We start from the raw sequence: 13,356 nt of genomic DNA on the forward strand, positions 1-13,356 counted from the left end.
AAAATTCAACAATTAATTATGTAACTTAAAAGAAACTATATAAATAATTTTAAAACTTATATAAATAATCTAATATTTTATACGAATTTTTCTTCGACAAAAATGAATGTAAATGTGTAAGTAATAACGCGACGGTGCGAGAAAATATTTATAAAATTCTAAGAATTTATGGTTAATATTTGAAATAAAAATGCGAATTATTATTAAATTTTTTATCGCTTTTCAATGATTAAAATAAATATTTTATGCTGTATTAACTTCATTTCTACGATTTAAAGTATATAAAAAAATGTATTCAATTGTATTCTAGTGAGCTTTTAGGAGAGAGAATCTGGCTAATTTTATTGGATTCCGACTTTTATCATTGCATACCAACAGTAGGACTTCATTTTATGAAATTCTTTCTCGTCTCATTCTACTCAATGAACAAAAGCATTTAAGCGTCATTAATTACAAAATGAATAATACTTTATGCGAAAAGTTATAAATAAATTTCTCAGATATCGCATTCTTTTGTATATCATTAAAACTTCATTTTTATTTATTTATTTTTTTCAAAATTAAAGAGGGAAAAAATAGCAAGGAAGAAAAATAAATAAATAAAATGCATGCCAGCATGAAAAACATCCGATTATATCAAATGTATACATAGAAGAGATATCATCAATTTATACAATTTTTATATGATACGGAGTGTATTCTGTGAGTTTATATTGATCAATGTCTCACGTAGAAGATATGTTAATAATCTTTTTATATTATTTAATTTTTAAATTACATTTTAAAACTAAATATTACAACCACTTCAAATTTAAATCGTGTCTAGACGATGAAAGTATCAAGACGTAAATTATTTAACTGAAAAGTTTAAAATAATTAAACAACTTTTATTTAATAAGAAATTGAATATATTTAAATGTTTATAAATATAATTTGATCTTAAATTTAATATATATATAAATATATCCATTCTATTACATATGTAATTAATATTAGATTTACAACTGTGTTATAAATTCATACAATTTTTAATTAAAAAAACTAAAAAATAAACTTTCTATATATATATATATTTCTTTAGATTTTTTTAAGAAATAATTTCGTAAGATTTATGTTACGTCAGAAGTTTCTGTTGTTTTTACGTCAGAACAAAGTATTAATAGAATTTTAAAAAAAATTGATTTAAAATAAAATTACTGATTTTTCTAGTGCAATTTATCCGTTATAAATGCGAAGTATAATATCATAAAACTGTCAACAATCAAATATTCGATTTTTATAATAAAAAAAAAGAAAGTCTATGCAGTTCTTACAATTGATTTCCTTTCTGTACAGAAAAGAGATTGCTAGACTTCCCTGTCACAGTTCAGAAATCGAGACGATTTGCTGCAGTCAGCATTTTGTTTCTTTAAGAATAAAAAAAAATTTTTAATATTTTGCTCTTCTTAAAATATTAAAAGAATTAAATTCTAACGTAATAACACGTAGAAAAGAAATTATGGAAACATATAAGCCATATATATGTATATATGTGATGGTAAATTGAATCTACTTCGATAAGACACGTTCAGATGTGACTGCTATCTTATCAGTAAAATCAATGCCCTAGCCCTATAATGATGAGTATTGTTACCATGGTAACATCAAGTGTTGCCAGTCATTCCAAGGTTGCTATGGTAACCAATCACGTGTTAGTATATATACTTCTTGTATAACATTCTTACTAATTATAACATTTAGCGTAATACCATTAAAGATAGCTTTTATAATCTTTTTTTCTCACACGATAAAAGAGTCAAAAAATTTAAAATATATATAATGGTATATATAAATTTCATAATTATTACCATAATTCAAATGTAGAACTAAGAGAGATATTTTTAGAAAATTTAAGAAAGGAGAAGGGTTTTTGCGGGCTCGAAAGATGCGCTGAGCTTGTAACCGGATAGCATAGTGTTATGGTAATATTAACGTAACAAAACTTAGTTAATTCGATATTTTAAACGATTTCCATGCTTAATTCCTCATCAGTAGAGTTTACAGTTTGAGAATAGACTGCAGCAAAATGCAATGTAATCGGTAAGTAGACAGACATCTCCCTTTGGGAAAGAGGCAGAAACTTTAATACCCTAGCAGGAGTGTTTTGGAACCAAGCCAAAAATCCAACCTATTTGCCGCAATATAACATGGAGGCTATCGCCGTACTGCGGCAGCATTCTGCATTCATAAAAGTTACAGAGTCTAAACAAATAAAATATTGTATAAACAAACATACCCCGGTATGATAATTGGTAAAGTTGATACGATAACGACAACGACAACAACACAAGGTTCCGAATGGAATTGATCTTTTACAATGGCCCTCACAAATGACGTAAGAGGAGGGCAGAGTTAGATAGACGAAAACTTTGGAAAGAGTTTGTCGTTCCACTTTCCGAAAGTTGCACAGAGTTTGTTGGAGTTACTTAAACTCATCAATTATTTAGAAAAAGGAGTGATGCTGTGCAACGAAATTACTATTAAAGGATAATAAGAACGCATGCGCCGAAATAAATAACAAAAATTTAGAATAAATAATAAAATTTACCTTTATCTTATATGTAATTTTTACGGTAAATGATGTACGATGTGGCTTACCTTGAAGATAGAGATAGAAGGGACCAGGAAGGGAGGGTAGAGCGTGCTTCCCAGATAGGGACCCGGGCGATGACAGTCGTGCAAGCTACAACACTATGTGTGGGCAGGAATGCAGTCGGCCTCTCTGACGAACCAATATGTGCCGGGCAAGTCTTGTTTGCAGCCAATCAATATAAGGCTCTATGGACTCATTGCTAGCCACGTGGATTCTACTGTGGATGGACTCTCACTTAAACATACGTAAATAAATATTCTGCATGTTGTCTTTTTATCTGTTTCTTCGATTATTGACATATTAAGCACTTCGACATAATCGAATTATTTCTCTGCACGCGTCTAACTTTATTAAATTCTCGTTATTCCATTTGAATAATATTTAGTTTTAATATTGTAACTTTACATTTGTTTTGTGTTTTTTTTAATTAAAGAATATATTTAATAAAATACAATAAAATGCTCTTAAGGAAATAATATTTTATAAAACTTGGAAATATTTTTGTAAGTAAACAAGATTAATTATAATTAAAATATAAGTTTCTCAAAATAGAAAAGCAGAAATATTTTTTGATATTTACTTAGCAAATACGTGTAAATTTTTTCCTCTCCTTTTTAATAATTTCTTCCAAATAATTAAAATTGTAAGTATGAAATGTTAATTAAAAGAAAAATAAATTAATTTGTTAACATTTTTAAAATTTTTCTTTATTTCGCATTTAACTTTAATTATTCTTTCATTAAATTATTTTAAAATCAATTTTAAATGCTTTAATTTAGAATAAATTTCAAGTTTTTATTGTTTATCATAAATATAAAGCTGGTTAGAAAATTCAATAATAAAAACAAAGAAAAAGAAAACTCAGTTTACTAGAAAATAAAATAAATCAATTATTCAAATTATCTGTATGAAAATTCATTTTTGTTTTTAAATTTTCAAAATTCGGCTCTCTGCAGTTTCCTTCTATTGATTCAATATATTATTTTAAATTTCGATAAAATTAAATAAATTTATATAAGTATATAAAATTTTAATATTAATTTTGCTGTTAAAGAGGAAATTTCTTTTCTATCTGCGATAAATAATTAAATTTTATTAATTAATCAATCAATCAGTTTATTGTAATAAGGATACCTTGTTACAGGGGGAAATAATTGTATTATAAAAACAAATTTGATTTTAACTTTGCCAAATAGTTATTTACATAAGTATTGATATACAAATAAAATAATTTTCTGGACATTCGTAACTTTAGTCTTAATTATAACAACCTAAATAATTAAATTTTATTAGATTTTGTTCGCAGCAAGAAAATAAAAAATAATTTCGTGATTTTCATCTTTCGTACAGAAATATCAAATTTCACTCCATTTCGAACGATAGGAATAATGTCAGAATATAACCAAGTGAAGAAAATATGAAAGAGATCGTGTAGAGAAATATCTGTTCTATATTTTTTTACAGAACTTTTTATGTGTTTCTAAATTATGGAATATATTAAATTCAGTAACTACGCTCGATTTTAAACGACGTGTTTGTATAAAATATCGAAATATTTAATTTATTGTACTAATATTTAGTACGTAAGTTATAAAGTCTACAGATTTATAGATTTATTTTATTTTACACTCTCAAAGTTATGTGAAAAATCTGACAAGAGTAGTATACTATTTGATGATGTTCGTCTTCCCTGCAATACATCCGTCTGTACCAGAAAGTGTTATTTACAGGGGCTATCTATCATAGGAATGCTTCGTCTTACTCGATAAGAATATCGAATATTTTTATTTAAGACATTAATATATAATAAAATCTAAAGAGTGTGAGATATAAACGCTATTTTTCAAAACATATTCATGTTTTTATAAGAAATTTACAGACGAAAATAAAAGCTTTGCATTATACTATGTATTATTTAATATGTAAATTTTGCTATTCTTTGAATAAGCTTATTTCTATTGCAGATCACGCTTTTTCTCAGTAATATTTTTTCCTTTTGACTTCAATGAAAGATTTCTTTTTACATCTTATAATGTAACTGATATCGACACTCGAAAATCATAATTCGTGAGGTGAATCCCGAAGAAGATAAATCTTCTTGAATACTGATAAATATGAAAAATTGGGAAAAGATGCTATAAAATAATCCATATTATTTATCAATGGATAGACAGTCTGTTTGCCTGTCTATATAATAGTATGTTGAGTGCTGGAAGAATTATGTCAGACAAAACTGTAGACGGGTAGGATTTTTCTTATGCCAGGTTTCTGTGATGAAGCATGTAAAAAAGTGACATTTCTAAATATGTTATTTCTTACTTTTTGTTTAGTTTCGTCGCTGTGTTTGTGACTTGTTTCCTGTCAACAGCAGAACAATGCTGGATTTTGCTTGCTGCAAGCATTTTCACCAACAGTTTTTCCTTTATATTGATGGCAAACTGATGGACGGCGTATAATATTTCCCTCATTTTTTTATAAGGAAAAAAACGAAAAAATACTTTCCCAGCACTCTTACTGGAATATCTGGCGAGTAATTCATTTCTGAAGGATTTGTATTTTACAAATTAAAACCTAAAATGCTATATTAACAAGTTTCATTTTTAATATTAATTAAATAAATCTAATTAATCACCATTATTTTCACTTTTTTCAGAAGAGTTTTATCCTCGTTAATTAAGGAGACTCATTTGTATCCATTAAATGTTATTAATTGATCGATTAGAGAAACTTAATATTTAAAATTTTTATAAATAAACAGTGCAACTGTATTCTCTATAATTCGCTAGATATATATACATATATTTAAATAATAAATCAAAACATGTCTTTCATATATAAATGAACGAAACAGAATAACTAAAATATGAATATACATAAAAAATTTAAATAAATGTTTGAATATAGAAGATCAATTTTATTAATTTAATATATTACATATATAAATACATTTTATGATATAAAATACAAAACTGCATAAAGTATAAATATTTCATGTGATTATTATTAAAAACAAAAACTGAATGATCGATATAAAATTTGTCTAGGGAGATAAAACCTTTATACTTTATATGTAACTAAAAAAGTTCTTATATTTAATAAATATTTTAAATAAAATACAATATAAAGATATTCTACTGTCTAAAGGTAAGATATTTTTTTTAAAATAGTTTTCGAAACTAAATTGTTCTAGAATTCCTCTCTAGAATTTTGTCAAGAATAGTTCTTCTCTATGAGAGATTCTGAACGAAATAAAGTGTGTTCTCGAAAATGCTCTCAAAACTCTTTCCCCCCTTTTTTTAAAGATTGTTTTAAAACTAAAGTAAACTTTATATATTTCTATCTGGAAAAAACTAAGCATTTTATTTCTATTCTGAAATTAAATTCTTCCTTTAAAAGAATTTAGAGAGAAAATTCTTTGAAAAAGTACTCTTCAGTTCCAAACTAGTTCTTAAATGCAAATGTTCTAAAATTACGCTCTACTTTAAAATCTAGGTCTAAAATACCTTTTAGACATAAAAATTTTTTTTTTCTTTTTTAAAACCAACTTTATTTTTAAGAATTGTTTCAGAATAGAGTTCTAATATAACGCTTAAAAAAATAGTTCTAGAATATTTCTAGACAATTTTAAACTTGAAAATTGCATGTTTTACTTTATGTCCTTCGATGTCTACTTTTTACATTTTAATGGTGTTTTTATTGTATTGTTTTTCACGGGTGGTGGTCAGCCAAGACTTATCAAATCTGGCAAACTTTACTTAATGTATCCAATAATAAATAAATGTTATTTTTTATAAAAATCATTTTATAAACCTGTTAAAAAGTAGATATACTTTCAAAAACTGTAAAAAAAAAACAAAAAGAAATTTTCTTTCTGTTACAGAACTCGAGCTCTTTTGTATTATTATTATTATTTAAAAATTCTCAGATAAAATAACAATTGTAATCTTAATTGTTAAATATTAATTTGTAATATATTGTAATCATTAATTGTCATTTCTATCAATAATAAAAATAATTTGTTAAAATAACTTGCAGTCTTTACACATCCAAGGGGGAAAAATGACTTTTATGACAACTTTTAACAATGACCGACAAGGACATCGGTCGCAAACAACTCTATGATTGTCTACTTAAAGCTAAAGCTTGTTACTGTCCAGAAATGTCCTCTTCTCTCTACACGACAATGCAGGGTCACAATAGTGGTCGACAGCAAAGGATAGTTAAAAGCCAGGAAATATTGAGCTTAATGAAGGCCTCGCTCAGCAGTCAGTAAATGGGAGTATATCCAGTCGATTGAAGATCGAAATAGCCCAGTTTAGAGATGTTTGCAAACACTTTACGCCATTAAAAATACCATGTACGAAATTCTTGTCTCGATAGGTGGGCGTTACGAAGCAGATTTTCGCATTATTTTATACAACATCGTTAATAATGTATTTATCGTGCGTAAATAATGGAAAAATTCGATATATTTTTAAAGTTAAATTTTCTTTCCGAAAGATGATATGTTATATATATATATATAGACAAGTCGTCTTGTGACCTAGAATCAAGAATCGATCATTTTTGCTTGCTATCAATATGACCAATTCTGAGTATAACATATATTGGAAATGTGTATTTTATTCGATAAACTAATATTGGTTCGGGTGCATAAAAACAAAAATGTATTTTATAACTTCTAAAATTTATTGTACGTTGAAAAGCATTACAAAAATCGTTTTTTTCCGTGTTTTTTAACGTATAAAGAAAATTCAAATAATAAAATATTACTTTATCGCAGCTCAACAAAGCTTTCTTTCATCTAGGAGCAAGACATGAATTATCCACCGCATATTTATCCCGCTCCTCATCATCTATATTTGGTCCTGGCACTGAAGATTATTATAATATGGATGCTATATAATTAACTAGAAAATATTTAATATAGATATTAGAATTCAGAATGATATATACATTAATTCTGTATTTGCGTTTGTTGAATATGTAATTTGATATATTTACTTATAATTGAGATAAGATGACTGAGAAAGTATAAACAAAATTTAATTCTGAAATTTAAGAAACTTTACTTCATTTTCTGAGGAGCATATTTTCTTAATTGCTCGTTAAATTCGATTTAATTCGTTACAAATTAATGGAAAACAATAGAAGAAATGTCATTATCGTCAATTTTCAATTTAACTTTTTCGTAACATAATTGGAGAAATGCGAGAATATTAAATTAGCTAAAAATTGAATAAAGATAGGAAAACTTCCGATAAATAACGTAAGAATAAACAAATTAAGGAAGGAGAAATTTGTTACAAATTATTTTTTAATAATTTCCAATATAATTATGCAGAATTCATCAAATGAGTACTACTGTTTTAATTTGTTTAAAATGAATCTTTTAAATAGTTCTAATCATAATTAGTGCTGATTTTTATACATTTTATACATCATAATTCTCAGAATATTTATAAATAAAAGGAAAACAAAATATAAGAAACAAGAAAGTTAAAATTCGGCGTTAATTCTTTCTTTTTTGCTGTAACTCTTGATAAAAAATGTAATTTATAAAAAAAAGTGAAAAGAAAATATATTTTTATAATAAAATCATTCAATTTTCTAAAATTTGTAATTTATTCCTTTCAAAAAAAATTCTCTCTACAAAAAGAGGACAGTTCATATTGCTTTTTATGATAATTAATTTATCAAAGTTTGCAGCGATTGAATTAATAATCTGCATATTCTAATTAAAATTACAATAAATAAATTTAAAAATCATTATATTAAAAAACAAATTCTTATATAAAGATTTATATTAAAATATAAAAAAGCTAAAATAGAAAAGATATCAAGTGCTGTGACGACAAAACTCTCGAGAATTATTGACTCCAATAAAAAAAATATATATATATATAAAATCTAAAATTATATTTAAGTGTAAAAAATAAAAATACTGTAGTAAAATAACATATTATTTTTTAAATAAAAAAGAAATCTTTTTCCCTGATAAAGTACTATAATCGTATCCTTACAGATTGATTTTAAAAAATAAAAATAAAAAAACGAAGTTAATTTATTAATTTTATAAAATTTTATATTAAAAATATAACAAGATTTGTCATTTTTAATTAATTTAAATGCAGATTAATATCGTAGAATAATTGTAAATATAAATATTTATCGAGTCGAGTGACCTGTGAACTTTACCAGCTCATCATTACCCTATTTAAAGACAATATGTTTTTTGATCTGTTTAATACTTTAATAATTTGTATTTAAAACTGTAAATTCGCAAGAAGAATTATCGAATAGATGTTTATAAATGCCATTTTTATACGCTAAAAGATTAAAATAGTAGTGTGTGACAGAAATCCAAATTCTTAAGAAAGTAATGTGCAGTTGCATAAAAACACATTATTACTGCATCACTTGGCTTTCCCGCCTGACCCATTCCAGACTTCACCCAAAAGAGATTTACTATTTGTTTCATTCTTTCTTTACTTAAAAAGAATCTACTTAATTTATTTTGCATTATTCGAATAATGCAAATTTGTCTTTTCTTTTTGTTTTTACTAATTAATGTTGCATCAATATTAGATTGGAGGAAAATCTAGTAAATACAGGATTTATAATGTTTCCAAATTTTATTTATTTATTATTAAATTTCTTTTTATATTTTTATTGATAAAATATTCAATAAAAATTTAATTATTTATTCCTTTATTATTGGAAAAGTTATTACGTTCTTTAACTGGATCGTCGATAGCCCAGAGCTAGAATTAATTTCGTGCAAACGAAATCTTTTGAAAATTTATTTTAAATCATTGATAATTATCAGTAAACATCGTTAAAAATTCCTTCTCTCTATTTATTTTTATAATATACAGTACGTAAGTGTGTAATTTTTTCCTATAAAATTCCTTTGATTTAATAAAAATTAATATGTATATGCATTTATATATATTTTTTAATTTATATTTTTAGTGAATTCACTGTATTTCTATTTAATTAGGATTGCTGAACAATTCTTTTTAAGACAATTGGATTTTAATAAAAATCTACAATCGATTTAAATCCGATTCTATTTAATTCCTGATTTACTAAAACCTAATTAATCGTGATTGGGTAGAAAGCTAGAAAAAGAAATGAGTTAAATTTCTATTTAAGTGTAAAAATTTTTAATTAAAATTTTACAAAAATAATGATAAAAATGTAATATGTCTTTTACTATAAAAGCTGGACATTCTGTTGAAATTTTATTAAAGTTTATAGCCCGTTAAAGGAAATAAACTATATACATAAATGATGAGAATAGTTTTAGTTGATAATCTAAGGATAAACGGTTTAATCTAAATCATATTACGGCAAATAAACATTTAAACAATTAAAGAAACGGAGTATCAAAGATCAAATTTAGTTTATAACAGTGTTTTCTACAGGATAACAAGCAGTAAAATGACTTTCATTCCTATCACATCCAAGCCCACTATAACCTAGTAGATGGGATTATTATGCTCTTATAAAAGCCATAGTCGTAAATATACCTTATTCGGCTAAGAAACTACCTTTTAATGGAGATAGGTATTTTATAAACGTGGTTTCGATCGTTACCGAGCAAGTTTATTATCGAGAAGAGCATACGATATTAAAATATTCCATATTCATTCTGGGATGTATTAAATATCAAATACACCTCGATATAACGTTATCTAACTATTAGAAATGGATCTACTTGAAAGTGAATGATTGATTGATTTATCAAAATTCTGATTAGAATACCGCAAATATTATAATGGATATCAATAATTGGAAAATGATGATAATGTTTAGGCATGCCTTCGTTATTCAATTGATATAAGCTTACGAGCGATAATTTTCAACAATGAACACTTTTAGATATAAGATAAGAGCGCAGTAATGAAGCGAAAATGATTAACTCGTCGATACTACAGAATCGAATGAATTTTCAAATTACTAATACTCTAAAATATGATGATGATACGCATTATCTACTTTTAGCTTTAATCTCCTGCCAAATTTCGGCTTCATTCAATGATTCTTCCTTGTCTGACGTACTTTAATACCAATTTTTCAGTCGTTACACGCTTTACATCCGTGCTTAAAACGGAATTTTCATTCTTAGCACATAAATATTCTATTTTTAGGACAAAATATACAGATCTGTTCATTGCGTAGTAAATATATCTAAAGAAAAATTTTTAGTCTGTAACGTAAAATATAGAGTATTTAAACTTTATAGTTATAGTTATGTCCACGTTAAGATAAAATATTAAAGTAATGCTGTTAGTCGCAATAATAATATGAAAATAATGATTACGATCACTTGGAAATAATCGTGATTAACAGAAGTGCGTAATCGTAATGAAATATTGGACATAATCATCATAAGTACATGAGCATAATCGTGGTGACGTCTTAAGAATAACTATAATGATTACGTGAGCGTAAATACGATAAAACTTTGGGAATAATCGTTTTGGACACGCGGGTTCCACACGATGTCCACATCATTACGTTCATAAACGTAATCGTTCTGTGTGATCTCATATGAATTTAATCATCTTCAAAAGGTTAAAACAATGCAAAATCTAATAATTTTCAATAACGAGAATACATATAAATTAAGAATAAAAAAAAAATAAATGATATCAGAAGTTGAGACCTTAAAAAAACTTAAATTTTTTACGACCGCACATTAATTTTTCACTAAATATTTTTTTATTTCTTTTTCGTATTATTGTTCAAAAATTTTATTTTAAATTACAAACGAAAGAAAAAATTTTCAGATTAAAAATGCTATTCTCTCAGATACATTTTCTAGATAACATTCGACTCCCTCCAACCGAAAGATTGATCTTTTCTAACATCTGGAATGTAATTTTTTCTTTTTTTTTCTTTTTTTTTTAATCTGTGCAACTCATCAGCTCGTGCAGCATCCCATTCCACATCATAATCAGCATTACCTATCCATACAACTGTCCATTTTTCAATGATCTAATTTGATACGTTACAATCATCATCTGAACCATTTTGATCATTTTTATTATCGTATTCACACATCTTCTATCACTTTGCTTCGTTCTTTGTCGTTCCTATCGTTATGAACATTTGGTATTTTTAAAACTGCACCAAAAAAATGTTCATTCTTTTACCATTATTCTCAAAAACTTTTTCCATTCTAAAAAATATAATAGCCTCAAAAAATTCTTTATAAAAAAAACTTAGAAATTCTATCTCTGTTTATTATTAATATATACTATTGTAAACATTGAAAGTTATGATTTTTACATCGAAATTTACATAATTTTTAATAAACAACAAATTGCATTTTTATCTGAGAAAGAAGCAATAATAGGAGAATATATTCCTATATTTTTCCTATCATAAAACAATAAAAAAAAGCTGTTCAAAGTGATATTTCTTGTAAGAAATTTGATCGATATAGTGCTGATGCCTGGAGAAATTTTAAAATTTTCTATTGGAATTTTTCTAGGAGTCCTATTTTATTTTGTATTTTTTTTACTATTGTAGATGATATGCAACTAGTGAATTAAAAGAAAGTAAAATGTTATTGGGAAATTTATTATTACTAATTCTGATAGTTAATTTATTGAATTTTAATCCATATCTTCAGTTTATTTATCGATGTTTGAATTTGTGTTCTCGCAACTATTTATCATGCGTAATAATGTAAATTGTAATTTGTTACATCGAGAATTATCATAGCAATCCGCTTTTAATGCACTCAAAGAGTTGTTTTTAATGATCTCCTTTTAATGCGCTAAAAATTGACTTTAGTGATTCTTTTAATGAGCCAAGAAACCGTCTTGGTAATCTATTTTCAATGCGCCAAGAACTTTTATAGTAACTATTTCAAATGTGCTGAGTATTATCTCGATGATCTACTTCTAATGCTTCACAAATTATCTTTCTGGTCTACTTCTAACGCGCTAAGAATTGTAATAGAAGTCTACTTCAAATGCACCAAGAACTATCTTGCTGATCTACATCCGAAGCTCCAAAAACTCTGCTTCTAAAGCGAATTATCTTGCTGATCTCCTTTTAACTCGCCAAGAAATATTTTACTAAAGTACTAAAAATTGTCTTATTAAGCTAATTATAATTATCCAAGAATCTTAGAGGTAGGCCATACTTTTAAGAGTTCTTGCTGATCTACTTTCAACGCGTCAAGAAGGTAATCTTGGCATTTTGAAAAGAGATTGCTAAGAGACACTTGGCGACAAGAAAGTAATTTTCAAAAATTATATTTCTACACTCCACTTACTACTATTATGACTTGATTTTCTAGTTTCAAAGCGTCGATATCTTACTGATTTACTTTAATGCTTCAAAAATTATTTTAATCATCCACGGGACGAATCAAAAATCGCTTAACACCCTTATAAAATAGAATCGAGTCTGGCATGGAAATTTTTCGATTTTATAAGGGTGTTAAGCGACTTTCGATTCACTCTGTACTTTCATTATACTAAGAGATATTTTAATATATTAAAAATAGATCATTTCGTAGTCTCATAACTCAATAACTCAATTCAACTTTATACTCATTTTGAAATTATAAAACGTAAAAATTTTCGAAAAGAGAATTGGAAATTTTAATCTGAATTTCTCTTTTAACGAAACGAAACACTACTTTTTCCTTTATATATTTTTATTTATCTCATTACTCAAATTCGCAAGACAGATTTACG

At 25.9% G+C, this 13,356-nt stretch overlaps 1 protein-coding gene across 7 annotated transcripts in view; it reads right to left on the bottom strand.

The window, feature by feature from the left end:
- cpx (complexin) overlaps positions 1 to 13,356 on the bottom strand; it is a 104,317-nt gene that overhangs the window by 45,670 nt on the left and 45,291 nt on the right. Inside the window, exon 1 of one of the 7 annotated variants that reach the window (XM_067278317.1) lies at positions 2,638 to 2,784. The exons of 4 other annotated variants lie outside the window; for them this stretch is intronic. The gene's annotated coding sequence lies outside the window, so the exon portion shown is untranslated. Of the gene's footprint in view, positions 1 to 2,275; positions 2,471 to 2,637; positions 2,785 to 13,356 lie in introns of those variants that run through there. 2 more of the 7 variants (XM_067278339.1, XM_067278357.1) reach the window with 2 other exon arrangements.

Source organism: Centruroides vittatus, unplaced genomic scaffold, assembly GCF_030686945.1.
Source record: "Centruroides vittatus isolate TY-2023 unplaced genomic scaffold, ASM3068694v2 contig_1168, whole genome shotgun sequence".
Classification (NCBI taxonomy): Eukaryota; Metazoa; Arthropoda; class Arachnida; order Scorpiones; family Buthidae; genus Centruroides; species Centruroides vittatus.